Source organism: Gorilla gorilla, chromosome 18, assembly GCF_029281585.2.
Source record: "Gorilla gorilla gorilla isolate KB3781 chromosome 18, NHGRI_mGorGor1-v2.1_pri, whole genome shotgun sequence".
In the NCBI taxonomy this organism is placed as follows: domain Eukaryota; kingdom Metazoa; phylum Chordata; class Mammalia; order Primates; family Hominidae; genus Gorilla; species Gorilla gorilla.
The window spans coordinates 27,108,650-27,134,673 of record NC_073242.2 but is presented as its reverse complement, the minus strand read 5'-3'; the positions used below and the strand labels follow the sequence as shown (position 1 = coordinate 27,134,673).

General features: G+C 48.3%; 2 protein-coding genes across 3 annotated transcripts in view; both read right to left on the bottom strand.

Moving 5' to 3' along the window:
• LOC101125551 (mpv17-like protein) overlaps window positions 1–26,024 on the bottom strand; it is a 133,801-nt gene that overhangs the window by 9,984 nt on the left and 97,793 nt on the right. Inside the window, exon 4 of the mRNA XM_055365557.2 lies at window positions 6,500–6,633. The gene's annotated coding sequence lies outside the window, so the exon portion shown is untranslated. The remainder of the gene's footprint in view (window positions 1–6,499; window positions 6,634–26,024) is intronic.
• The window catches only part of LOC129523519 (bifunctional peptidase and arginyl-hydroxylase JMJD5), a 133,070-nt gene that overhangs the window by 40,820 nt on the left and 66,226 nt on the right, over window positions 1–26,024 (bottom strand). The window contains exon 1 of one of the 2 annotated variants that reach the window (XM_055365547.2): window positions 6,500–6,633. The exons of the other annotated variant lie outside the window; for it this stretch is intronic. The gene's annotated coding sequence lies outside the window, so the exon portion shown is untranslated. Of the gene's footprint in view, window positions 1–6,499; window positions 6,634–26,024 lie in introns of those variants that run through there. 2 annotated transcript variants of the gene reach the window in all.

Here is a 26,024-nt window from a genome sequence, read left to right as displayed (position 1 = left end):
AGCCTCAGTTTCCCTACCTGTAAAATGGGGATGACAATACCTTTTTATGAGGAGTAAAGAAGATACTGTATATGAAGCATTTAGCACAGTATTTGGCACATAGTAAATGCTCAGTAAGTGGCAGGTGTTGTGATTAGTTATCAGCAGCATAAATCTCAGCAGGTTACCTAACCTTTCTGAACCTCAGTTTCTCCATCTGAAAAATAGGCTCATGCTATTCGTTTCTCCAGATTGTTGTGATGCCTGCTATTTTTATCAGATGCTCAGAGTGAATAAAGAACAAATGAATGAATTTTGGAACTAATTGTGTATTAGAGTAGAAACCCTACAGTAACAGACTATTCCAAAATTTCAGTGGCCTGACATATTACATTTATTTCTCCCTCCCATCACATCCTGATGTGGATGGAAAGGAGGCTCTGCTCCATGCAGTCATTCAGGGATCTGCACTTTTTCCATCTGAGGGTTTAACCCCTGCAGAGGTCTCCAAGTCCTCTTCCTTCAGCCCATGATTGAGGTAAGACAATGGCAGATCTCATGTGGGAGGTTATTATGCGACAGACCAGGCAATGGTGACTTCTGTTCCCATTCCATTTGTCTCTCAGTACATTGCTGACCACAAGCAAGGCTGGGAGCTGTGTGCCTAGGACAGCAAGGAAGACAAGCAGGACTTCACTCTGGATTTAGGTTTCTAGAAACCACAAGGTGGGCAAAAACTTTGCCACCTGCTTCTGAGACTCACAAAAAAGATAACAAATGAGTCTGATTTGATGTCATAAACAGGTTGAAGAGGCAGAGGAGGCTGAACAAGGGAGAAAGTGAGAAGCAGGTAGGGGACAGAGAGGGAAACTTGCCTGTCTTCTATGGCCTGAGGTCCTGGCCATCGGAGCCACACAGTGTGTCTGTACTTCTTCTCTCCCTCTGTCTTTGTCCATTTTCTCTTTTGGAATCTATTATTAGTGAGCTCTGCCATTGTTTTTTCTGATTTCATTAAAATGCCACCAAGACACATGCTCTGCAGTATGCCACTTCAGTCCTAAGTGGGGCATTTTTGCTAGATGGATTGATTTTTTTAAATGACAGCATCTGTTTGCTTATACACATTTATTTATAATTCTTCCCCTGACAATCAGAGCAGGGGAATTGGTGAGCGGTAACCAGCTGTTGGGATTAGTGGGGAAGGGAGGCGGTGATTTGATCTGTGAAGGAGTACCAAAGCCCCGGCCAAAAGCAGTAAAAATGGAACAGATGCCCCCAAATACACTAGCTTGGGGAGGGATGAGTAAATCACATGCGCTGCCAGCTGCAGCCCCAGAGAGACACCAGATGAGCTGGGTGAGCTGGAGAAGCTCCTGAGAGTCAGGGGCTGTGTCTGGCTCTCCCTGGGACTCGAGGGGCTTGGTAGATGGGATGGAGGGAAGTGGAGTAGTGGAGAGTAGTGGACCTTGGTGAGCTGGACCCTCTGATGAGTCCCCATGTCGCTCAGGATGAAATCCAGAGAGCTCACCATGGTCTACAAGGCACTACCAATGTGGCCTCTGTTATTCCTCCACCTTCTATCCCTGCTCTCTGCTGCCTCTCCAGGTGTGCACCAGCAGCTCCACCTCCAGCTGCTTCTGGAACATGCCAGGTGCTCCCCCTCCTTGGGGTCCCTCAGGCTCATCTCTCCTCGTCCATCCTCCATTTCCATGGGGCTCACTCTTTCAAATCCATGCTCAAATGTCGCTTCTTAGAACTATCTCTTAGAACCTCCCTCTCCAACCCACTTCCCTCTGGTCTCAATCTGTTTGCGCTGCTGTAATAAAATACCCCTGGCTGGGCAATTTATAAAGAATAGAAGTTTATTTTTCATGGTTCTGGAGGCTGGGAAGTCCAAGATCAAGGCGCTGGCAGATTCAGTGCCTGGTGAAGGCTCACTCTGATTCTAGACGGTGCCTTCTTAACTATGTTCTTACATGGTGGAAGGAGACAAAAGGGGACAAATGCTCTGTCCTCACATAGCAAGAGAGGTGGGAGAGCCAGGCAGCTGTCTGAAGCCTCTTTTATGAGGGTATTATGGTAGCCCCCGCCTTATCCTAGGGGGATACTTTCCAAGACCCCCAGTGGATACCTAAAACCACGGATAGCACTGAAGCCTATATATACTACATTTTTTCCTATACATACGTGCTTGTGATGAAGTTTAATTTATAAATTAGGCACAGTAAAAGATTAACAACAATAATAATAAGATAGAACAATTATAACACTATAGTGTAATAAAAATCCGACGAATATTTATTTCTGGAATTTTCCATTTAATATTTTGGGATGGTGGTTGACCACAGGGAGCTGAAACCATGGATGGGGGCATTCACTACTGTAATCCCGTGCAAGAGGGTGGGGCCCTCCTGATGCAATCCCCTCCTCCAGACCCTACCTTGTAATCCCATTACCTTGGGGGTTAGGTGTCAACATAGGAAGTTTGGGGGAACACATACATTCAAACCCTAGCACCTCCTCTCTTGTTTTCTTTTTCTCCCTAACAGAACCCTTCTAACAAAACACATAGATATTTTAAATGTTTGTTTTCTGTCTGTTCCATAGGAGCTTCATGATGGCAGGGGCCTTGTCTGTCTCATTTGCCCCTGAACTGTACTTGCCGCATAGTAGATGCTCAGTAAATGTTTGCTGAATCAATGCAGAATTTTTTATTTGAGGGAACACATTGTCCCTTTTGACTCTCCCTATTTGCAGCTCGGGGGTCACAGAAAGCCCAGGTCACTGAAGGGTTGCTCTCTGGGGCCATCAACCCTGTATTCCTGATCTCTGTAGCTCCCCAGGATCCAGCCCAATGCCTCATACGTAGTAGGCATTCAATAAATATTTGCTGAATAAAGAGATGAGTGAATGACACAAGTTGACACTCAACAATATTCAAGGCAAGAAACAAGGACTCGTCGCTGAATCCTTCTTTTTTTCCATGCCCTCCATCAGCGGGTCCAACCAGCAGCATTTCCCAAATACGCCTTGCAACTGAGCACTAGGCTCCAGGTCCTGCTTTAGTGTCAGGGTCTGAACCAACGCCACCTCCCGCCCAGACAACTCCCACAGCTCCTAACTGGGTCCCAGCTGCCGCTCTCGCGCCCCCTACAGTATACTCTCCACACTGCAGCCAGCATGATCTCATAAAACTGAAATAATCAGTTCATGCCCTTTGCAGGCTCACCACCCTCCAAATGGCATTACATCAAAACCCAAACCCCCTACCATGACTGGCTGCCCCCTGCCTCACCTGCTGTCCCTCTCCTGTCTCGTGCTGGGCCTCCTTGCTCCCTTTGAAAATGCCTTGGGGTCTTTGCACTTTCTGTTCCTGGAAGAGAGTCTGGGGTCCCAGGTGAGCTCTCAGAGCAGCAGAGAGCATCTGCTTGGGAAGGAATCAGAGGAACGGGCCTTCTCCCTGGTTGGTTGCATGGCTGGCTCCTTTATCCTTCAGGTTTCGGCTCAAATGTCACTTCCCAACCTTCCCATGTAACCCAGTTCTCCCTCCATCTTCCCATCTCCACAGAGAGCCCTAGGACTTGGAGGAATGGCCTCAATCCTATTTGTGGTCCCGTGACCTAACTTCCCTGTGCTCTGTCCCCCTTCCTCCCCTCCTCCTATCTGCTTTTGTGCACAAAGCATCATAATGCTTTGATATATTATTTTATCTTTTTCGGTTGTTTTTCTTTCCTCTTGTTCTTCCTTTTCCTTCTCATCAAAACAGGCAGCTGTTGCCTCAGGGGAGGGATATAGCAGAAGGGGAACAAGAAATAGCTCATACATCTTTCTGGCTTTTCTTCTCTTTTAGGAGAATTTAGAGAGTTCTCAGAAGAACTAAGGGGTTGGAGGGGATTTGAGGTACCACCAAGGGTTTTGGAGCCACAGTGGGGAGAATAGAACTCCTCTCCCAGTTGCAGAGAGACTTCCTGTGGCTGGGGGAGAGAGAAGAGAGAGAGGGAGTAGTGGGATCCTGTGCTGTGGGTCTTGGGGTTGTGCTTCCTGGCACCTCCCTGGGGAGGAAGCAGGACCCTGGAGAAGAGGCTGCCTCCAAGCCCAGAAACCCTAACTCATCCCCACTTGAGCTGAATCCTGCTCACAGCCGTTTGGTTTGGCCCATGTAGTGTTTTAATTTTTTCTGATGTATTTCCAAAATTTAAAAGACTGAGGCTGGGTGTGGTGGCTCACACCTGTAATCCCAGCACTTTGGGAGGCTGAGGTGGGAGGATCGCTTGAGGCCAGGTGTTTGAGGCTAGCCTGGACAGCATAGCAAGACCCCCATCTCTACGAAAATAAAAAATTAGCCAGGCGTGGTGGCACTCATCTGTAGTGCCAGCAACTTAGGAGGCTGAGGCGGGAGAATCACTTGAGCCCAGTGAGCTATGATCATGCCACTGCATTCCAGCCTGGGCAACAGAGAAAGACCCTGTCTCAGAAAACCAAAACAACAACAACAACAACATCGAAAATAAAAGATAGATTATTTCAAATTTCTCTTGAAAGTTCAGATTTAGATTTGCAGCTTGTCTGGATAAAGAGATCTGGTAGCGCTAGGCCTGTGTTTCCAGAGGCACGCCTGTGAGCCTGGCACAAACATGATACGTCCCCACAGTCCCCACCTCTTGCTGCTGGGTCACAGCCAGTCCACTTTGTTTGTTTTTGAGGTGGAGTCTCGCTCTGTCACCCAGGCTGGAGTGCAGTGGCGCGATCTCAGCTCACTGCAGCCTCCACCTCCCGGGTTCATTCTCCTGCCTCGGCCTCCTGAGTAGCTGGGACTACAGCCGCGCGCCACCGTGCCCGGCTAATTTTTGTAGTAGAGATGGGGTTTCACCATGTTAGCCAGGTGGGTCTTGAACTCCTGGCCTCAGGTGATCCGCCCGCCTCGGCCTTCCAAAGTGCTGGGATTACAGGCATGAGCCACCGCGCCTGGCCAGCCAGTCCACTTTGTCTCCTTGATGAACCTGGTCCCTTTGGGCATATGAGTCTCTGGCTCTGGATGATGGTGCTCAAGGCAGCTTCAGTGAAGAGCCTGGGGCCCCAAGCGAGCTCTGAGAGCAGCCGAGGCTTCTAATTTGGAAGGGGTCATGTGGACCGGAAGGATGAAGAGCTTAATGGTCACCCAAGTGGATGGAGGACCTAGACGCCTCTCAGCACTGTGTGAAACCCAAGAACCAACACCCAACCCCAGAAAGGCATGGAAAAGTCAAGAAGGACTGAAGTTTACTTTTATGCCAGCGCAGCAACGTGGAGGATATGAGTCGGAGATTCAGTGAGTCACCGAACATTTTTAAGAAGTGATGTATTTCTGAGCAACTCAAATTTGTGGATGAGATGCAAAGATGCTGCCATATTTTACTTACTCTTCAGGGTCCAGCTTATCCCCTCCAAAGACAAAAGACACAATTTTTAGGAGGGCTTGTCACATGCACAGGACAAGCACGGTGGTAAGCCCTTCATGTCAGCCCTTTATATTCTCAAACTCGAGTGTGCATCAGCGTTATCTGAAGGCCTGTTAACACAGAGATTGCTGGGCCCAGCCCCAGAGTTTCTGATTCAGCAGGTCTGGAGTGGGGCCCAAGAGTCTGCATTTCTAGCAAGTTACCAAGTGAGGCTGATGCTGTATGTCTGGAGACCATGCTTTGAGAAACACTGATTTAGAGAATTACCCTGATCAGTTGTCACAATCTTATGTAGAGTCTAGCATCTCTCTCTCTCTCTCTTTTTTAAAGAGAGGATCTCACGTTGTTGCCCAGGCTAGGGTGCAGTGGCATGATCTCAGCTTACTGCAGCCTCCGCCTCCTGGGTTCATTCTCCTGCCTCAGCCTCCGAGTAGCTTGGACTACAGGCCTGTGCCACCACACCCTGCTAATTTTTGTATTTTTAGTAGAGACAGGGTTTCACCATGTTGGCCAGGCTGGTCTCGAACTCCTGGCCTCAGGTGATCTGCCTGCCTCGGCCTTCCAAAGTGCTGGGATTACAGGTGTGAGCCACCGTGCCAGGCCAGCAAGTCCACTGCTGCCTCCCTGCAGCCTCAACCTCCAGGGCTCAAGCAGTCCTCTCGCCTCAGCCTCCTGGGTAGCTGGGATTACATGTGCCACCATGCCCAGATAAGTTTTAATTTTTTTTGTACAGATGGAGTCTTGCTATGGCTGGTCTCAAACTCCTGGCCTCAAGTGATCCTCCCACCTTGGCCTCCCGAAGCACTGGGATTACAGGTATGAGCCACCACACCTGGTCGATCATTTCTCTCTCTCTCTTTTCAAGAAGAAGAAGGGAAGGCCAAACAGGTTAATTTGCCCACAGTCACCACTGCCTGCTCTGTTTGCCTTTCCCGGGAAGCCAATCCCATTCACAAGCACATCCCTGGCCCTACAGAGTTGCTGTATCTGAGGAGGAGGGATAGTGGGGGCATGGGAGGAGAGAGTGTCCATCCTTGCTTCCTCTGTCAGGTGGAGAGAATAATAATAGCTTATGCTTTTACCTTGTTGACTGTGCAGGGCACTGCAAACAAGTGCTTCACATGATCCACTCGTTCCCGCCTCACCGTGTGTGTGATCCTCATCATCCCATTTTACAGATGAGGAAAGTGAATCCACTTCATCCAACCAGCAGAGTCTGGAAGAGAGGGAGCTCATGTGGGAGGCTCTAATGGGCGGGGTCTGGAAGTAATGATGTCACTTCTGCTCACTTCCACTGGCCGTAACTCGGTCACATGATCACGCCTGACTGCAAGGAAGGCTGGGAGATGTGTAGTCTATCTGGGTCCCTGGAGGAAACTGGAAATGAGATTCGCTGACCACATGGTGGCCTCCGCCTAGGCTCTTTGCAAGCATTGATGCCCTTTAAACCCCAGAAGGAGATGTTATTAACATAGTTGCAAAGCTGTGGAACTGGCATTCAATCCCAGGCCTCCTAATTCCTCAGCACAGTGTTTCCTGGGCTTCCACAGAAGAAGAGGGGAGAAGCAGAATGGAAAAACCTGAGGACAGTAAGGTGAACATTGTCAATCAGGCTCCCATACTCTAGGTGTGGGAAGCTAAGTTAGAGGTGACAGGGGACCCTGAAGGTGGAGTTTTAAGACTATTGCTGCTGCTTTTGGCTGTGTGACTTTGGTGTTGTGCCAGACTTCAGTTGATTTCAGTAAGGATGGCACCGTGTTCAAGAGGCCCAAGGGCTGGGTGCGGTGGCTTGCATGCTAATCCTAGCATGTTGGGAGGCCAAGGTGGGCGGATCACGTGAGGTCAGGAGTTCAAGACCAGCCTGGCCAACATGGTGAAACCCCGTCTCTATTAAAAATACAAAAATTAGCTGGATGTGTTGGCGGGCACCTCTCATCCCCGCTACTCAGAAGGCTGAGGCAGGAGAATGGCTTGAACCTGGGAGGCGAAGTTGCAGTGAGCTGAGATCTTGCCACTGCACTCCAGCCTGGGCGACAGAGCGAGATTCTGTCTCAAAAAAATAAAATAAAATAAAAAGAGGCTGAAGAAGAGAACTGGAGCCAGCGAAGAAGACATAGGGTTTATTAAGGGGACTTACATACTGGGCAGTCCAGTGGTGGTGGGCTGGACAGGAGAACCACCACCATTTGTAAAAAGCTTGCAGATTATATAGTATTTCCACTTAGCACTCTAGCAATTTCACTTAGTGCACTAGCACCCCTAACAGCCTCCTCCTGACAACCTTCATTTAACCCAAAACAAAGAGCCTCCATCCCCTGTATGGCCTATGTTTCATGGGATGGGCTGGGTTTCAGATGTTCCTCGTAGATAAGGAATGAATCTGCACGTTGGCCACTCCCAGATTCCTTAGCTTGGAACTCTGAACACACATTCTTCTTAGACCATAGGGTCATTCTCAGGGTATTGCTCCAGTTAAGAGCTTGCTCTCAGGTGCATCTGCCATGCACTTGGCTGAATCGCTTCTCTTCGGAGCCTTGGTTTATTGTAATACCAAGATGATAAGACCCATCTTGTCAGATTATCTGTGAGGATGAAATAAAATACCACAACCTGGCCAGAGCAGGTATATGATAGTGAAGATTTAATCAGAATTAAAATCTAGGTCCAAGGCTTTCACCCGTGACTGCGCATTTGAATCACCTGGTGAGATTTTAAAAATGACCAATGTCAGGTCCCCACCCTAAGAGGGACTGATTCACTTTCATGCAGTAAGGTCAGAACACAAGCACTTTATAAAAATCTCCCAGGTCATTTTAATATGCAGCCCTGCCTGAGAACCACCTGATCTATGACATTGACATTCAACCAGAATGGACCAATTAATATCTCCTCCTTACTTGAGGAGTGATGGGGTCCAGGGTCTGGAATCTGGGGGAGGATTTTAGGGTTGGACTGAGGCTGAGGTTGACCTTGAGCCCCTTCCTGGGTCACCTCCTGCCCATCCCTTTCCATTCACCAGAAGCTGAATGAGACAGAAGAGATAATATACTCCATCCATTGCGCCCCTCCTCAGCCAGGCGCGGGGGGCAGGTGGATCCGTCTGCAGCAGGAAAGAGCTGATGCATTTCAACCGCATCCTGTGTAATGAAGGCCAGCTCTTTATCAGCCTGCCTGGCCCTGGATTTTTATCTCTGCCATCTGCTTTGCCGAGAGTGGCAGGTGCCAAAGCTTACAAATAGCCCCAGCCTGTACTTTCGTGTAGAACAGCAAAGCATCATAATTTCTGGGCTATTACCAGGTGGAACAACTTCTGCCAGCTAAGGTGACATGTGGCAGTTGGCATTTGAACAGGTTGCTTTGCAGGACCAGCAAGAGACAGTAACTGCCACCTCAGGGCTATGACTTTCAGAGAGAGAAGAAATGCCACAAGCTGATGACATTGGTTACTCACTTGATGTTGCCCTCCAGATGAGCGGAGAGGCTGGGATCTGCAGCAACGGGCTGGGCAGGGGGCAATTTATTTATTTAACAGAACCTTTACTCATGCCAGGCACAATTCTAAGTGCTTTTCAAATTATTATTATTATTTTGTTAGGACAAGGTCTTGCTCTGTCTGCCAGATTGAAGAAACTCCTGGGCTCAAGCAATCCTCCATCCTCAGCCTCCTAGTAGCTGGGACTACAGGGTGCGCCACCACCTGGCTAATTTTTTTATATTTTATAGAGACAGGGGTCTTGCCATGTTGCCCAGGCTGGTCTTGAACTCCTAAGCTCAAGTAATTCTCTCGCCTTGGCCTCCCAAAGTGCTGCGATTACAGGCATGAGCCACCATGCCGGGTCGCTTTTCAAATTTTAACTCAGTTAAATCCCTACCACAACCCTATGAGGTTAGAACTATTATTATCTCCATTTTAACATGGGGAAACTGAGACAAAAGGGCTAAGTAAATTACTCGAGAGCCCACAGCTGGGCAGTGGCAGAGCTGAGGTTCAGATCCAGGTGGTCTGGCTTCAGGGTCACTGCCTTGTGCCTGGGGGCACCAAGAGCAACCCTCAACCCCACTCTTGGCAGGTTGAGGCTCGTGTGTAAATGGAGGTTCACATACCCTGTGTGCAATATTTACAAGTTATATATCAAGCTAACAACACTATGACATGAAATCCGTTCTGTCCTCCTGCCCTGAGAAATCTCTCTTCATAGTGACCTGGAAGGCCAGGTTTGCATCAGGTCTTTTCTGACTCCCCTGGGTTCTGTGCTAGGATGTGGGGGTCTGGGGGGAGCCGCCCAGTGTCCTCCAAGGTGTGGGGCCCCTCTTGTCTGGATTTACAAGCTGTATTAGGTGAGGGACAGGGAAAAATCAGCACAGCACCTAGGTTTGTGGCTTAGGCAGGTTTTAGCCCAAACTCATGGTCCTTTGTGGAGTTCCCCTCCCCTAAGATTGAGTTACTTGCCATTTTTTTTTTTTGAGACAGAGCCTTGCTTTGTCACTGTCAGCCAGGCTGGGGTGCAGTGGTGTGATCTCGGCTCACTGCAGCCTCCGACTCCCGGGTTCAAGTGATTCTTCTGCCCCAGCCTCCCAAGTACCTGGGACTGCAGGCACGCACCACCATGCCTGGCTAATTTTTGTATTTTTAGTAGAGACAGGGTTTCACCATATTGGCCAGGCTGGTCTTGAACTCCTGACCTCGTGATCCACCTGCCTCGGCCTCTCAAAGTGCTGGGATTACAGGTGTGAGCCACCGCGCCCAGCCTGAGTTACGTGCCTTTTTATCTTCACCCTCAAGACTCTGCTTGTGGAGGTTAATTATAGATAGACATTTCCACTGACTCTGTGACCTCAGCTAGTCTCCAGGCCTCCTCAAGCCTCAATATGCTCACCTGTAAAATGGGGCCACTTATAACTTCTTCCTTCCTATCTCTTAGTGAGTGAGAGGATGTATTAATACATAAAGTGTGCATGGCGGGGACTCCTGTACATTCACCAAAGTCCCTTTCCTTTTCCTCCTGGGTACATAATCTATATTTTCCAGCCCACGTTGCTGTCATATGTGGCTATGTGACCAAGTTCTGGCCAGTAGAATGCAGGCATGAGTAATGTCATTACTTCCAGACTTGACCTACTGAAACTTTCCCCACGAGACCCCTTCTACTCTTCCCCTGCCTGCTGGCTGGATGTGAGGATTCGGCAGAAGACTCTAATACCCAAGACAGGGTTGGCACACTATGGTGCATGAGCTAGATTCTGCCTGTGGTCTGATTTCATAAGTAAAGTTCTACTGGAACACAGCCACATCCATTCATTTGTGTATTCCCTGTTGGTGCATTTGTGCCGTAAGGGCAGAGTACAGTCACTGTGTCAGAGACCCTGTGACCTACAAAGGCAAAAACTTCTATTAGCTGGCTTTTTATAGAACAGTTTGCTGATGCTTGCCCTAAAAGATGGCAGATCCACAGATAGAAGGAGCCTGGTTTGTGAGTAGCAGCATCAGAAGCTCAACATGGATGGCTGCTGGGAATCTCCACGTGGGACTCTTCATAAGGGAGAAATCAACAGTTAGCATGTAAATCTTTGACATTTTGTGATTTGTTTGTTACAGCAGCTAGTATTACTTATCCTCACTAATATGCACATAGTAAGTTTGTTTGTTACAGCAGCTAGTATTACTTATCCTGACTAATACACACATAGTAAGCAAAAAAAAAAAAAAAAAAAAGACAGCTTCCCTTGTGATCTATATTTTTCTTTTTCTTTTTTCTTTCTTTCTTTTTTTTTTTTTTTTGAGATGAGGTCTCACTATGTTGCCCAGGCTGACCTTGAACTCCTGCGCTCAGGCGATCTCCCAGCCTCAGCCTTCTGAGTAGTTGGAACTACAGGTGCATGTCACCATACCCAGCTTATATTTTTATACTCTCCATAAACTTTCATATTTGAAACAGCTCAGAAAAATGAGTGGTGCTAGCTGTAGCTTTCTCTCACCTCCAGGCCTTTGTACATCCTGTTCCCTCTGCCAAGATCATTCTTTTCCCATCTCTTCACCTCATTGTCTCTTACTGATCTTTTAGGCCTTAAGGTAGACAACAGTGCTTCCAGGCAAACTTCCCTTGCTCCTCTGTCCCCCAAGACCAGGTTAGGTGCCTCTATTACATGCCACTAAATAGTTTTAGAGAAACAGTATACTTGAGTGGTTAAGAGCTGAACCCAGTTAGATTGCTTGGCCTCAATCTTGGCCTATCACGAATAAGCCATGAGACTTTGGGAAAGTAGCTTAACCTCCCTCTGCCTCAATTTCCTCATCTGTAAAATGAGAATAATAATATTGTTTATCTCATAATAAAGTGGGAATTAAGTATAGTGGAAATTAAGTGAATTAAAGTACAGTTGAGGCTGGGTGTGGTGGCTCATAGCTGTAATCCTAGCACTTTGGGAGGCTGAGGTAGGAGGAGTGCGTGAGCCTAGGAGTTTGAGACTGATCTGGACAACTAAGTGAGACCCTGTCTCTACAAAAAGTAAAAAGAATTAGCCGGGGTTGGTGGTATCAGCCTGTAATTCCAGCTACTTGGGAGGCTGAGACGAGAGGATTCCTTGAGCCCAGGAATTGGAGGCTGTAGTAAGCTGGGATTGTGCCACTGCACTCCAGCCTCGGTGATAGGGTGAGACACCATTTCTGGGGAAAAAAAGTTGTACTAAGACTTCAACTGTGTGGGGATTTTGTGCCCCAACACCTGCATTGTTTAAGAGTCAAATGTACTTAGAATTACATGGCAGGAACTAAATAAGTGTCAGGTGACATTATCACATTATCACTATTCTTTCTGTGGCTCCTGTCACGGCATGCACCATACACTAATGCCATAGTGACACTTTTCCAGTGGACTGTGGGGTACTTGATGCGTAACAGGCTTTCCATACATTTTGGTTGATTGAAAATGAATGAAGCAGTAACTACTGCCCAGTCCTCTGGGGCTTGGCCTACCAAGGCTCTCCAGACAGTGCCACCCCCTTGCAGAGGGTTTAGGGCCAACATGAAACTGCAGCTTGAACAAGGACAGTTTCTGATCAAGGGAGACAGACTAGAAGCCCTAGAACTCAGCCTTTTTTTTTTTGGTTGGGGTGGACAAAATCTCACTCTGTTGCCCAGGCTGGAGTGCAGTGGTGTGATCATAGCTCACCACAGCCTTGCTCTCCTAGGCTCAAGTGATCCTCCCACCTCTGCTTCCCAAGTCGCTGGGACTACTGGCATGCACCACCATGCCTGGCCAATTTTTGTGTTTTTTTTAATTTGTGGAGACAGAATCTTGCTATGTTGCCCAGGCTGGTCTTGAACTACTGGCCTCAAGCAACCCTCTTGCCTTAGACTTCCCAAATGCTGAGATTACAGGCATGAGCCACCATGCCTGGCCGGAACTCAGCTTTATCAGTCAGGCTAGAACTCAGCTTTATCACTCAAGATTCTTTGTTGCAAACCACAGAAACCACACCAGCAAGCTTAAGTACAGGAAGAATACAACATGATTCAATAGATCACAGAACTTCCAGAGGGCTATGATCAGATTTGGAGACTATGTACGCAAGCGGGGCACTTAAATTACACCACCAGACTGCTCTAGTGGAGAGCCTGTCCCTACTGTTTCCAGCCAGAGGCAAACCAGCTTGACTCATTGATGCCCGTTGTGATGGGGTTCCGGCCTAACTTCTGCAGCGGCTGCTGTGCAAGCAGCCTGCCTCTTGTGACCTGCTGAGTGTGTTTGCACAGACAGATGGCACTGAAGAGCTTGCAGAGTCTGGGAAAAGGGGACTTTTGATGCCAACTCCCTCATCTCCCAGAATCCTGGAGATCAGATTCTATTGTATCCCCTTCCCTTCCCTTCCCTTCCCTTCCCTTCCCTTCCCTTCCCTTCCCTTCCCTTCCCTCCCCTCCCCTCCCCTCCCCTCCCCTCCCCTTCCCTTTCTTTTTGAGACAGTCTCGCTCTGTTGCCCAGGCTGGAGTGCAGTGGCATGATCTCAGCTCACTGAAACTTCTGCCTCCCGAGTTCAAGTGATTCTCCTACCTCAGCCTCCCGAGTAGAGAGCAGCTGGGATTACAGGCGCATGCCACCATGCCCGGCTAATTTTTGTATTTTTAGTAGAGATGGGGTTTCACCATATTGGTCAGGCTGGTCTCGAACTCCTGACCTCAGGTGATCCACCCATCTCAGTGTCCCAAAGTGCTGGGAGTACAGGCATGAGCCACCGCACCCAGCCTCCCTCCTGCTTTTCCAAAAGCAGTGGTAGATGATAACAATGGTAACCAACATCATTGACTCCCCATGGGGCACTGAACCATGACTCCCGATGGGCCATGTGTTTTGCAGCATCGTCTCCCATCCTTCTCTCTACAATCCTGGGTGGCAGGTGCTGTTATGAGCTTCATTATACATATGAACAGACTGAGGCTCAGAGAGATTAAGCAACTCATCCAAGGTCACACAGCACAATTGAGAATTTAAATCGAAGAGGACTCCAGAGCCCAGATTTTTAACTACCACACGGTACTGCTGTCTTTACTCCCCGGGGAACTTAATTGATGGTTTAGACAATAGCGAGAGGGAGGTTGTGTATGCATTCATGAAACCCGGTCTGTGCCAATCTTCCCACCAGGAAGGGTGTTGTTGCAGGGCAGGATTGTGCATTTCAGCCGAAGTGGTGGCAGGGGAAGGGTCCCTGTCCTGGCAGACAATGAGCTTTTTGACTTCTAGTGACCAAAGGGTAAGAAATGGAACTAAGCTCCTGTCCATAGCCTGATGACGCCGATGCTCCAGGATCCTTCTTCCCTCCCTCCCTCCTCCATCCTCCTTCTTCTTTCTTCCCCTACCGTTGTCACCATCCCTATCACCACCACCCTATTATCACCATCCTCATTCAGCATGGGCCACTATGCACCACTGTCCTCTTCATATTATGTCACCACCAGCCCATCACCAGCCCACCGTCCTTTATTATGACCATGACAATAACCATCACCCTGGGCACTACCACCACCACCGAGCCATCACCAAACTGTCAATGTCACCATGTCTACCGTCTTCCTGACACCCTCATCACCACCGCTATCAGCATCATCAACCCTTCCATCCCCCTGCCATGACTGCCTCTCTGCTGCCACTATCTCCACCTGCACTGTCAGCATCACCACCTGAGTCTATGAGCCTGTTCACATCACCATTCACACCACCATTCAGTGATCAACTTCATTCACCACCCCCAGCCCTGTCACGATCATTCCACTGTGCTTGCCATCACTGTTGTCCCCCCAACTATCTTTTTTATCTTTTTTAAGGTAGAGGTTCTTGCTCTGTCGCCCAGGCTGGAGTGCAGTGGCACGATCATAGCTTACTAGAACCTCAAACACCCAGGCAACAGGCATGTGCGATGACCATGCATGGCTAATTTTTATTTTATTTTTTTAATTTTTGTGACCTGGGAGCATACATTCAAGTTGCCCTGAATATACACTCCCCCAGCTAATTAAAAAACTTTTTTTTTGTAGAGATGGGGTCTCTCTATGTTGCCCAGGCTGGTCTCGAATTCCTGGCCTCAAGCGATGCTCCCTGCCTCGGCCTCCCAAAGTGCTGGGATTACAGGTGTGTGCCATGGTTCCTGGCCGCCATCACCAATATTTTCACCAGCACCAATACAACCCTGCACAAGTCACGAACACTTTCTGAGTCTCTCCTGGGCTTTAGGCTAGTGTTAAATGCCAAAGATGAAAACATGCTGATGAAAGGGACTGTGATTTGTGTTTTCCGTCATTGCTATCATCAGCGATTACTGGGCTCTCTCATTCATGCCTTATTCACCACCATTCCCTGCCTAAACAGTTGCTTTGAGCAGAAGTGCATCCTGTAAAACGTGTGAGTTTCTCCAATATCAAAACACGCCCCAGAGCCCAGCTTTTGCCTTTCCCCTTCCCTTATCCCACAGGCAAATCCCACCCACCGTTCCCTTACTGGTTTTGGTTTGGTGTCGCCAGAGAGTACATTTTCCCCTCTCTCCCATCCCTCTCCAGGCCTCTGCATGCCTGTCTTTGACCAACTTGTAACTGGGCTTTAAAGCTTCCCAGCCCCAATATGCTGATATAAGTATGATCATATGTTGTCCCTCTCCCTCTCCCTCTCCCTCTCCCTCTCACTCTCACTCTCTCCCCTCTTTCCACGGTCTCCCTCTGATGCCGAGCCGAAGCTGGACGGTACTGCTGCCATCTCAGCTCACTGCAACCTCCCTGCCTGATTCTCCTGCCTCAGCCTGCCGAGTGCCTGCGATTGCAGGCGTGCGCCGCCCCGCCTGACTGGTTTTCGTATTTTTTTGGTGGAGACGGGGTTTCGCTGTGTTGGCCGGGCTGGTCCGCAGCTCCTAACCGCGAGTTATCGGCCAGCCTCGGCCTCCCGAGGTGCCGGGATTGCAGACGGAGTCTCGTTCACTCGGTGCTCAATGGTGCCCAGGCTGGAGTGCAGTGGCGTGATCTCGGCCCGCTACAACCACCTCCCAGCCACCTGCCTTGGCCTCCCAAAGTGCCGAGATTGCAGCCTCTGCCCGGCTGCCGCCCCGTCTGGGAAGCGAGGAGCGTCTCCGCCTGGCCGCCCATCGTCCGGGATGTGAGGAGCCCCTCTGCCTGGCTGCCCAGTCTGGAAAGTGAGGAGCGCCTCTGCCCGGCCGCCATCCCATCTAGGAAACAAGGAGCGCCTCTTCCCGGCCGCCATCACATCTGGGAAGTGAGGAGCGTCTCTGCCCGGCCGCCCATCATCTGAGATGTGGGGAGCACCTCTGCCCTGCCGCTCCGTCCGGGATGTGAGGAGCGTCTCTGCCCGGCCGCCCCGTCTGAGAAGTGAGGAGACCCTCCGCCCAGCAGCCACCCCATCTGGGAAGTGAGGAGCATCTCCGCCCGGCAGCCACCTCGTCCGGGAGGGAGGTGGGGGGGTCAGCCCCCCGCCCGGCAAGCCGCCCCGTCCGGGAGGGAGGTGGGGGGGTCAGCCCCCTGCCCGGCCAGCCGCCCCGTCCGGGAGGGAGGCGGGGGGTCAGCCCACCGCCCAGCCTGCCGCCCTGTCCGGGAGGGAGGTGGGGTTTCGGCCCCCCGCCTGGCCAGCCGCCCCATCCGGGAGGTGAGGGGCGCCTCTGCCCGGCCGCCCCTACTGGGAGGTGAGGAGCCCCTCTGCCCGGCCACCACCCCGTCTTGGAGGTGTACCCAACAGCTCATTGAGAGCGGGCCATGATGACAATGGCGGTTTTGTGGAATGGAAAGGGGGGAAGGGTGGGGAAAAGATTGAGAAATCGGATGGTTGCCGTGTCTGTGTGGAAAGAGGTAGACATGGGAGACTTTTCATTTTGTTCTGTACTAAGAAAAAATTCTTCTGCCTTGGGATCCTGTTGATCTGTGACCCTACCCCCAACCCTGTGCTCTCTGAAACATGTGCTGTATCCACTCAGGGTTGAATGGATTAAGGGCGGTGCAAGATGTGCTTTGGTAAACAGATGCTTGAAGGCAGCATGCTCGTTAAGAGCCATCACCACTCCCTAATCTCAAGTACCCAGGGACACAAACACTGCGGAAGGCCGCAGGGTCCTCTGCCTAGGAAAACCAGAGAACTTTGTTCACTTGCTTATCTGCTGACCTTCCCTCCACTATTGTCCTGTAACCCTGCCAAATCCCCCTCTGGGAGAAACACCCAAGAATGATCAATAAAAAATAAATTAAAAAAAAAAAGTATGATCATATGTTAGGCGGGTTTTGTGAGCCTTAATTAAATGTCCCTTGGCTAAAAGAAGAAAATGGCAAAAATCTGCTTCCCATCGCCAAGGCTGTGTGGGGCCTCTGGAAAGCCGTTGTCTTTTGGGTCTGGGTGGCGATTCTGAAGAAAACAACCTGTCCTCCCGGCCAGGCCACAGAGAGGAAAGAGAGGCTGAGCCTGGAGGCTTGAATCTGGCCCCAAATGACCGGTCAGAAGCAGGCAGATTTCAGCTCATTTCAAGAGCCTGTGGTTGGTGGAGTGGGTGGGCTTGGTGGGCTCCGTCGTCACCGTCTTGGTAATAGGATGAGCACTTACACTAATGCCATTGATTGTAACTGTAATTAGCGGATTTAAGGGCCGAGGATTCAATAGCTCCACAGTCATTCTAACATGCCATGAGTGGGTTAACACTTGTCATTTCCACTGTTTCCTTGGCTTTCAAAGACAGGCAGCTGCTTTCCTTGAAGGGGCTTGATAGGGGCAGTGGGGAGATTTGGGTCCAAATCCTGGTTCTGTTCCTTGCTGTGTGATCTTGGCAAGCCCCTTCACCTGTCTATGCCTCAGAAGGTGGAAAACAGGGATAATGGTAGTGAATACTGCCTAGAGCTGTGGTGTTGATGAAACACCTGCGTGCTTGGCACAAGGTAAGTGTGCAAGAAGTGTTTTCTGTTAACATTGTTAATTTTTTATTTTATTTTGTTTTTATCTTTTTTAGAGACACAGTCTTGCTCTGTTACCCAGGCTGGAGTGCAGTAGTGCAATTGTAGCTCACTGTAGCCTCAACCTCCTGGGCTCAAGTGATCCTCCCACCTCAGCCTCCTGAATAGCTGGGACTACAGGCATGTGCCATCTTGCCCACATTACTACCTCTTATCTCTGTTTCTCTCTGTCCACCCACACAGATTTGCTTTCTCAGATTTTCTGTTCATGTGGGGACCATGTTTCAGAGCTCCCAAGGTTACAAGTTACTATGCCCAGGTAATTAAAAAATTTTTTTTGGTAGCAATGCGGGTCTCACTATGTTGTCCAGGCTTGTCTCCAACTCCTGGGCTTAAGCGATCTTCCTGCCTCAGCCTCCCAAAGTGCTGGGCTTACAGGTGTGAGCCACTGTGTCTGGCCCATTATTAACTAATTAGTGCATCAAACAAATGTGTCAGAAATTCCAGTGGATTCTAAGTGGACATGGGCATGTTGGGATATCCCCGGAACACTAGTAGGTGTGGGCCTACCATCTGCGTTTGCAGGAGGACTGAGAAATATCCAGAAAGCAAAGGCCTTTAGGAGCAGCAAGAAGCAGGGCCCGGAGGAGGATAAGGGAAGTGAGGCATTCAGGGCACAACATTTAAGGAGACCCCACTCTCAGGAGCTGACCCTGCACTTTCACGAGCTTGAGAGTGAGGGCCTCCTTAAATTTTCCATTCTGGGCACCTCCTTGGTCTCACCCTGGCAAGAAAATGGACCTGTCCAGCTTGTTCCAGTGATCAGAGCTGGGGCACAGAGTTTTATCATAAGACTCTGTTGCAGCCAGAAGTTACCACAATGATGTTGCAGACATTTGTAATGCGATGTGGTTATGTTGTTTCTTTTTTTCTTTCTTCCTTTTTTTTTTGAGATGGGATCTTGCTATGTTGCCCAGGCTAGACTTGAACTCCTGGGCTCTAGCGATCCTCCTGCCTCAGCAGCCCGAGTAGCTGGGACTATAGGCATGCATTGCTGCTCCTGGCCAGTGTGGTTTCTTTTGAATAGCTATGAGAAGTCTCGTTATTTAGGAGCTCTGCCTCTCCATGTCAGAAGTCAGGAGTGCTGCTTTGCAGCTTTCCTTGCAGCAGGAGTACAGGACCCAGTTCTCAGGAACAGCATGAGGAGGGGCCTGGCACTAGCAGTGGGCAGGGTAGCTGTAGGGGCCTGGTTGCAGCATTCTTGCAGTGTAATTTGGGGACTTCTGGCTTTGTGGGGTCCAAGCTTGATTCTCTAGTTCTTCTGGAGACTTGATGAATGTCCTTTGATGAATGCCTTTGTGACCTAAAGCCGCCATAGTGGAGTCTGTTGCTGGCAACCAACGACTCTGACTAGGATATGGACGTGTCTCACGAAAGTTAAGGCACGAATATCCCTAAGTCTTAAGAAAGGCCTGGAGCTGGGAAGTGGAAAGGTATCAGCATGCCATTTCTCTCTTTTTTTGGGGTTGTGGTTGTTGCTGTTTCTTCATTCATCTTTCTTAGGTTGAAAATAAATTTAAGAAAGAAGCACAAGATTTCTTTTTTTTTTTTTTTTTGAGGGACAGCTTTTGCTATGTTGCCCAGTCTGGTCTTGAATTCTCGAGCTCAAGGAATCTTTTCGCTTCAGCCTCCTGAGTAGCTGGGACTACGGGTGCATGCCACTGTGTCTGGCTTTCTACATCTCATCTCTGTTTCTCCCTGTCCATCCACACAGATACACTTTCTCAGATTTTCTGTTCATATGGAGGCCATATTTCACAGCCCCCAAGGCTACAAGCTTCAACTGTTACAGAAATTAGCCCCGTTTATCTTGGCCCCAGCACTAAATTCTTATGAGAAATAAATCTGGTTGGCTCAACTTGGGTCAGTTGGCCATGCCTGGTCTAATCACTGTGTCCAGGGAGTAGAATTACACAGTGCAAATATTTCTGATAAGGTCCCTCCCCTTGGCAGTTTCCAGGGAAGGAGGATTGATCCTGAGCTGGAACAGATATCCCCAAGGGTCTACCATAATCAAGAAAATTTCTATAGTTAAAGCCAAAGAGGCTACTCAGCTCTTTCTGGCAGCTCCACCCTGTGGGAGGCTGTCTCATTCCAGGGTTGGAGAGAGCTGAAATTAAAGACAGAAAGAGCAGTTTCAGCAAACACTGGAACACATGGGGCCCAAGTGGCTCTGATGTGAGGCCACTGTGACATAGTACATTTTAAAAAATCTGGCTGGGTGCAGTGGCTCATACCTCAAATCCCAGTTATGCAGGAGGCTGAGGTGGGAGGATCATGTGAGGCCAGGAGTTCAGGATCAGCCTGGGCAACACAGAGAGACCCTGTCTCTAAAAACATAAAAAAATTAGTTAGGTGTGGTGTCACACGCCTGTAGTCCTTGCTACTCAGGGAGGCTGAGGCAGGAGGATCAAGTGAGCTCAGGAGTTCAAGGCTGCAGTGGGCTATGATTGCAGTGGGAAGACTCTATCTCTAAAAAAGAAAAACAAACAAACAAACAAATGGTTTTCCTCCCCTACTTCCCTTCCCTGCTGCAGAGCACCACACAGCAGTGATGTCGGGAGGTATGGGGTGATGGGGGGTACCTGGTGAGGTAGCAGCTGATCCCAGGGGGCTCACTTTGTGAGTACATGCAGGTACCCTTTGGGTAATCTCCTAAATACTGATGGTGGAAAAATAGGACTCTTGAGGCCAAAGATTCTTTTAAAAGCAGGTAAATCCAAGTCACTACTGAGAACAAGGCAAGTAGGCCCAGCAGCCCACCCAAGGTGCGATGATCATTTACTCAACATCTGCTGTTTCCCAGGCATGCAGCAGGGATGCTCCACTCTCCTCAAACACCAGGATCCCAGTGCAACTTGCCATTTTGCTTTATCCACAGTAGCGTACAGAGCTCTAAATAGCTGCAGAATTCAAAGCAAGAAGAACAAGAAAATCTTTTCGTCAGTTTTGTAGAAACAAAGTGAAACATAATGTTTCATAGAATACAGGCTACTCTGAGGAAGAAATGTCATGCCCTTTTGAATAAGAGGCTTAACCCATGGGGAGCTCAACACATCAGTGTGGGGGTGGCTCATCCATATGTTACCCAACACTAGGGTTTTGGTCTAGGTCTCATTGTCTGCTGCACAGAAAGCCAATCACTGAGACAACAAGTATTGACATGGAAGAAGGCTTTATTATATTCAATGTTTATACTATTATATTTATCATATATGATTTATATTACATATTACAGGCGATGTCAGCTGGAGAGAGGGAGACAAACCTCAAGTCCATCTCTCCCCTCCAACCAAAGTTAGGGGTTTATATAGTGGGGAAGAAAAACAAGTGGGATAAGGAAGAGAAGCTGGCCAACAGGTAGCAGGCATTTTTTTTTTTTTTTTTGAGACAGTGTTTCCATCTGTTGCCCAGGCTGGAGTGCAATGGTACGATCTCGGCTCACCACCACCTTCACTTCCTGGGTTCAAAAGCATCTCCTGCCTCAGCCTCCCAAGTAGCTGGGATTACAGGCACCTGCCACCATGCCTGGCTAATTTTTTGTATTTTTTGTAGGGATGGGGTTTCATCATGTTGGCCAGGCTGGTCTCAAACTCTTGACCTCAGGTGATCCACCTGCCTTGGCCTCCCAAAGTGCTGAGATTACAGGCATGAGCCACCATGCCTGGCCCAGACACATCTTATTATACAAATGTCAGTTTATTAAGCTTCAGTTCCATGGACATCCAGATTGTTGGAAAATGGGGCCAGTTTTGCATATGCAAAGTCCATGCATGTGCAGTGAGAAGCACTGACCCTTCCCCCTTACCTATCTGGGGCCCTGCCTGCTGGGAATGGGAGGGTCTGGTGATGTTTCCTCCTGGCAGGTGCCCAGGAGCCTTGGCTTCCATCCTGATGTCTGCCTGCAGCTCTCAGTCACTCCACTTTCTTCTCTGAGTCTCCAAAGTCAACACACACCTTCTATTCCTGGAATTTTAACTATGCTGACCCTTTGGCTTTTCTCACACTCTTGTTCAACTTCTTCCTACTCATTCCTCAAGACTCCTCCTCCAGCATTCTTTCTGTGGCAGACACTTGAAATTACCTACCCAATATTCATTTCTTCCTTCCAATATTAATTTTGTAATTTTTGATTTCTAAGTTTAAATTTAATTTTAATTTTATTTTAAATTAATTTTTTTGAGACAGTGTCTTGCTCTGTTGCCCAGGCTGGAGTGCACTGGCATGATCACAGGTCACTGCAGCCTCGATCTCCTGGGTTTCAGTGATTCTCTAGCTTTAGCCTCCCAAATACTGTGATGGTGGGCATGAGCCACAGCACTTGACTAATTTTTTATTTTTTGTAGAGATAAGGTCTCTCTATGTTGCCCACACTGGTCTTGAATTCCTGGGCTCAAGTGATCCTCCTGCCTTGGCCTCCCAAAGTGCTGGGATTAGAGGTGTGAGCCACTGTGCCCAGCCCCTTATGATATACCCAGTTCACAGGGTGAACACCCCTAATCCAAAAAGTCAAGATCCAAAATACTCCAAAACCTAAAACTTTCTGAGTGCTGACATGATAGCACATGTGGAAAATTCCATACCTGACCTCATGCGACTGGTCACAGTCAAAACACAGTCTGAGCTTTGTTTCCTGCATAAAATTATTTAAAATACTGTATAAAATTACCTTCAGGCTATGTGTACAAGGTGTGTATGAAACATATATGAATTTCCTGTTTAGGCTTGGGTCCCAGCCCCAAGATATCTCATTATATATTTGTAAATATTCCAAAATCTGAAAAAATCTGAAATACTTCTGGTTCTAAGCATGTCAGATAAAGGCTGTTCAACCTGTATATGTTTTTGTTTGTTTGTTTGTTTGTTTTTGCAGAGTCGTAGAAGACAGTCAAATGGGTACTCAGCAAGTACCTTCCCAAGCTCCCTTGCAGGGATGGTGGTCATGTGACACAGACCTGGCCAATGAGATGTGAGCATTGCTCTCCTCTCCCAGTGCATTACCAGAAATGGGATCACATTTGCAGAGCTGCCCAGACGGATGCTTCAAGGAGAGGGGACGATACTCGTCCAGGATCTGGGATTCCCAAACATCCTTCTGGTCAGCCAGTATATGGAGCCGTTGTTAAGCTTTGGGATCAGACTTCCTAGGTTCATATCTGGCTTCTGCACAATTTACTAGTTGTGTAATCTCAGCCTGAGCCTCAGTTTCCTCATGTTGAAATAGGAACAGTAATCATACTGTATTCTCAGGTTGTTGGGGCAACTAGATCAGTGTGTAAGCCCCATGAGGGGAGGATCCTGTTCATCTTACCATGACATATTCACATTCCAGTGTGAGTACCTAACAGTAGGCACCTAACAGATTTGTATAGAGAAAATAGATGTACAGGTCTTAGCAGGGTGACCAGTTCAAGAAATCTTACCTAAAAAACTAAATTGACTGGGCACAGTGGTTCATGCCTGTAATCCCAGCGCTTTGGGAGGCCAAGGGGGGTGGATCACCTGAGGTCAGGAGTTTGAGTCCAGCCTGGCCAACATGGTGAAAACCCGTGTCTACTAAAAATACAAAAAAATTAGCCAGACACGGTGGCGCGCGCCTGTACTCCCAGCTACTTGGGAGGCTGAAGCTGGAGAATTGCTCGAACCTGGGAGGCAGAGGTTGCAGTGAGCTGAGATCGTGCCATTGCGCTCTAGCCTGGGCGACAGAGTGAGAATCCGTCTCAAAAAAACAAAACAAACAAACAAAAAAACCCTAATGAATGCCAGGCATGGTGGCTCACACCTGTAATCCTAGCACTTTGGGAGGCTGAGGTAGGAGGATTGCTTGAGGTCAGGAGTTCAAGACCAGCCTGGGCAACACAGCGAGACCCCATCTCTACAAAAAATTAGCTGGGCATGGTGGCGTGTGCCCGTAGTCCCATCTACTCAGGAAGCTGAGGCAGGAGGATCACTTGAATCCAGGAGTTCAGGGAAGCGGTGAGCTATGATCCCACCACTGTACTCCAGAGCCTGGGCAACAGAGTGAGACCCTGTCTCTAAAACAAAGAAACAAACAAAACACCCAATTCTTACTGAGGCCATAGATTCCTGCAGAAGATTCCAGGGCAGCAGAGGGAGGGGGAAGACACGGTTAGCTGGTGCCCCTTCCACCTCTCTCCATTGAATAGATCAGCTTTTATCAGATTTATGCAAGGGATTCATTCCTGAAGCTATGCATTATTTAAGACTAAATTTCCCAGAGGGAGGCATGTAAAGCAAGACGTGCATTATTTCAAAATTGGAGCATACGGCATGTCTTTATTAATATTTTTAAATTGCCTCATATCTAAGTCACACAATGCAAATTTGCATAAAATGAGATGCACTGTTTCAGGATTCTCAACAAGGTTGAGTGGGCAAGAAAGTTTCTGAAGGTTAAAAAGCTCACACCCTAGTACTGGCCTCCCAAATTTGTGGTGGGGGCTGCAATTAGTGGTGAGGGTGGTCATCATCATTTGATATTAAAAGTAGCTTAATACATGTGAGGAACAATTTAATGAAATTTAAACTGATTCAAAGTTATCACAGGAAACTGAATTATTGAAAATTAATTGGTCTTCCTCCCCCTTTTTTTCTCACTGCTTTTGGTTTATCAGAAAGAAATGAGAGAAATCTTTCCTTCCATTTCCCTAGGACCCTGCTCCAAACTCAGTGGTTTTTAAATCCCAGTATGCATAATAATAACCCAAGGAACTGGCTGGGCTCCTGCCTCCTAGATTTTGAGGTGGACCCAGGACTCTGCATTTTTAATGGACACTTTAGGAGACTTTGATGTGCGTGATAAGAACACTGGGTGTTTGAGGCTACAAGATGCAGGAGAATTAGCTGGCTTGTCTGGGAAGCAGAGGCAGAGGGAGTGGGGATGTGGATGGGCTTTGTTGCAAAGGGCCCTTCAAGGTGGCAGGTCTCAGGTGGGAGTGGCTCTCTGAGGGCTGTGCAAGCTGAACTTTCAGTCCCAAAGCCTTGGGAATATTGTTCACGGTGCCTGAAACAGGGTTGTGTCAGTGGAGAGGACCTTTGAGGGGCATATATCATCCATCCCAAAGGGTGATTTTTGAGAGAGGTATTGTGCATCAATCAGGGTGACAATATCTGTAGCAAATATGATAATCACTCACTAAGCGCCAGGCCCTAGTCTCACTGTCTTAAATACACTAACTCATAGGTCTTGTTATGCTATTACCCCCATTTTACAAATGAGGAAACTGGGAGCACAGAGAAGTTCAGCGACTTGCCCAAGGTCACTCAGCCGGTGAACGGCAGAGCCAGGGTTTGAATTTAGGCAGTAAGCTATAATGTCTATTCTTGGCCCTGTGCCCTTTGGCCTCAACAGAGACTGTGAGGATGGTGACCACACAAACTGAAGACTGAATCCTTTTTAATTTGAACCAAATCCTGAGATGCTTGTAAGATCCACAGAGAGAGGAGGACTCTGGAAATTGACCATTGTTGAACTCATTGTCTAGGCTAACTGATATGGTTTGGCTGTGTCCCCACCCAAATCTCATCTTGAATTGTAGCTTCCACAATTCCCATGTGTCATGGGAGGGACCGGTGGGAGGTAATTGAATTATGGGGGTGGATCCCCCCCTACTGCTCTCGTAGTGGTGAATAAGTCTCATGAGATCTGATGGTTTTGCTTGGCTCTTTTGCTTGGCTCTCATTCTGTCTTGTCTGCTGCTGTGGAAGAAGTGCCTTTTGCCTCCTGCCATGATTGTGAGGCCTCCCTAACTACGTGAAACTGTGAGTCCATTAAATATCTTTTTCTTTATACATTACTCAGTCTTGGGTATGTCTTTATCAACAGCATGAGAACAGATGAATACACTAACTAATGGAAGAATGACTTGATTCAGAAATGTAAAGAAATGGGACGGCTTGCACCTCAGGAGTTCTAGAGCAGTTCCTGCCTGTGGCTCCAATAAGAATGTCAAGGTCACTGGATTGCATTTTATGTGTTTTCTTTCTTAATTTGATTTTTGGAATAGATGCTGTGCTATATTTACATCGCTCGAAAATCAAAATAACATAAAAAGATATTTCCAAAAAGCACTAATCTATGTCATCTCTCTGTCCATTGTGTTCTC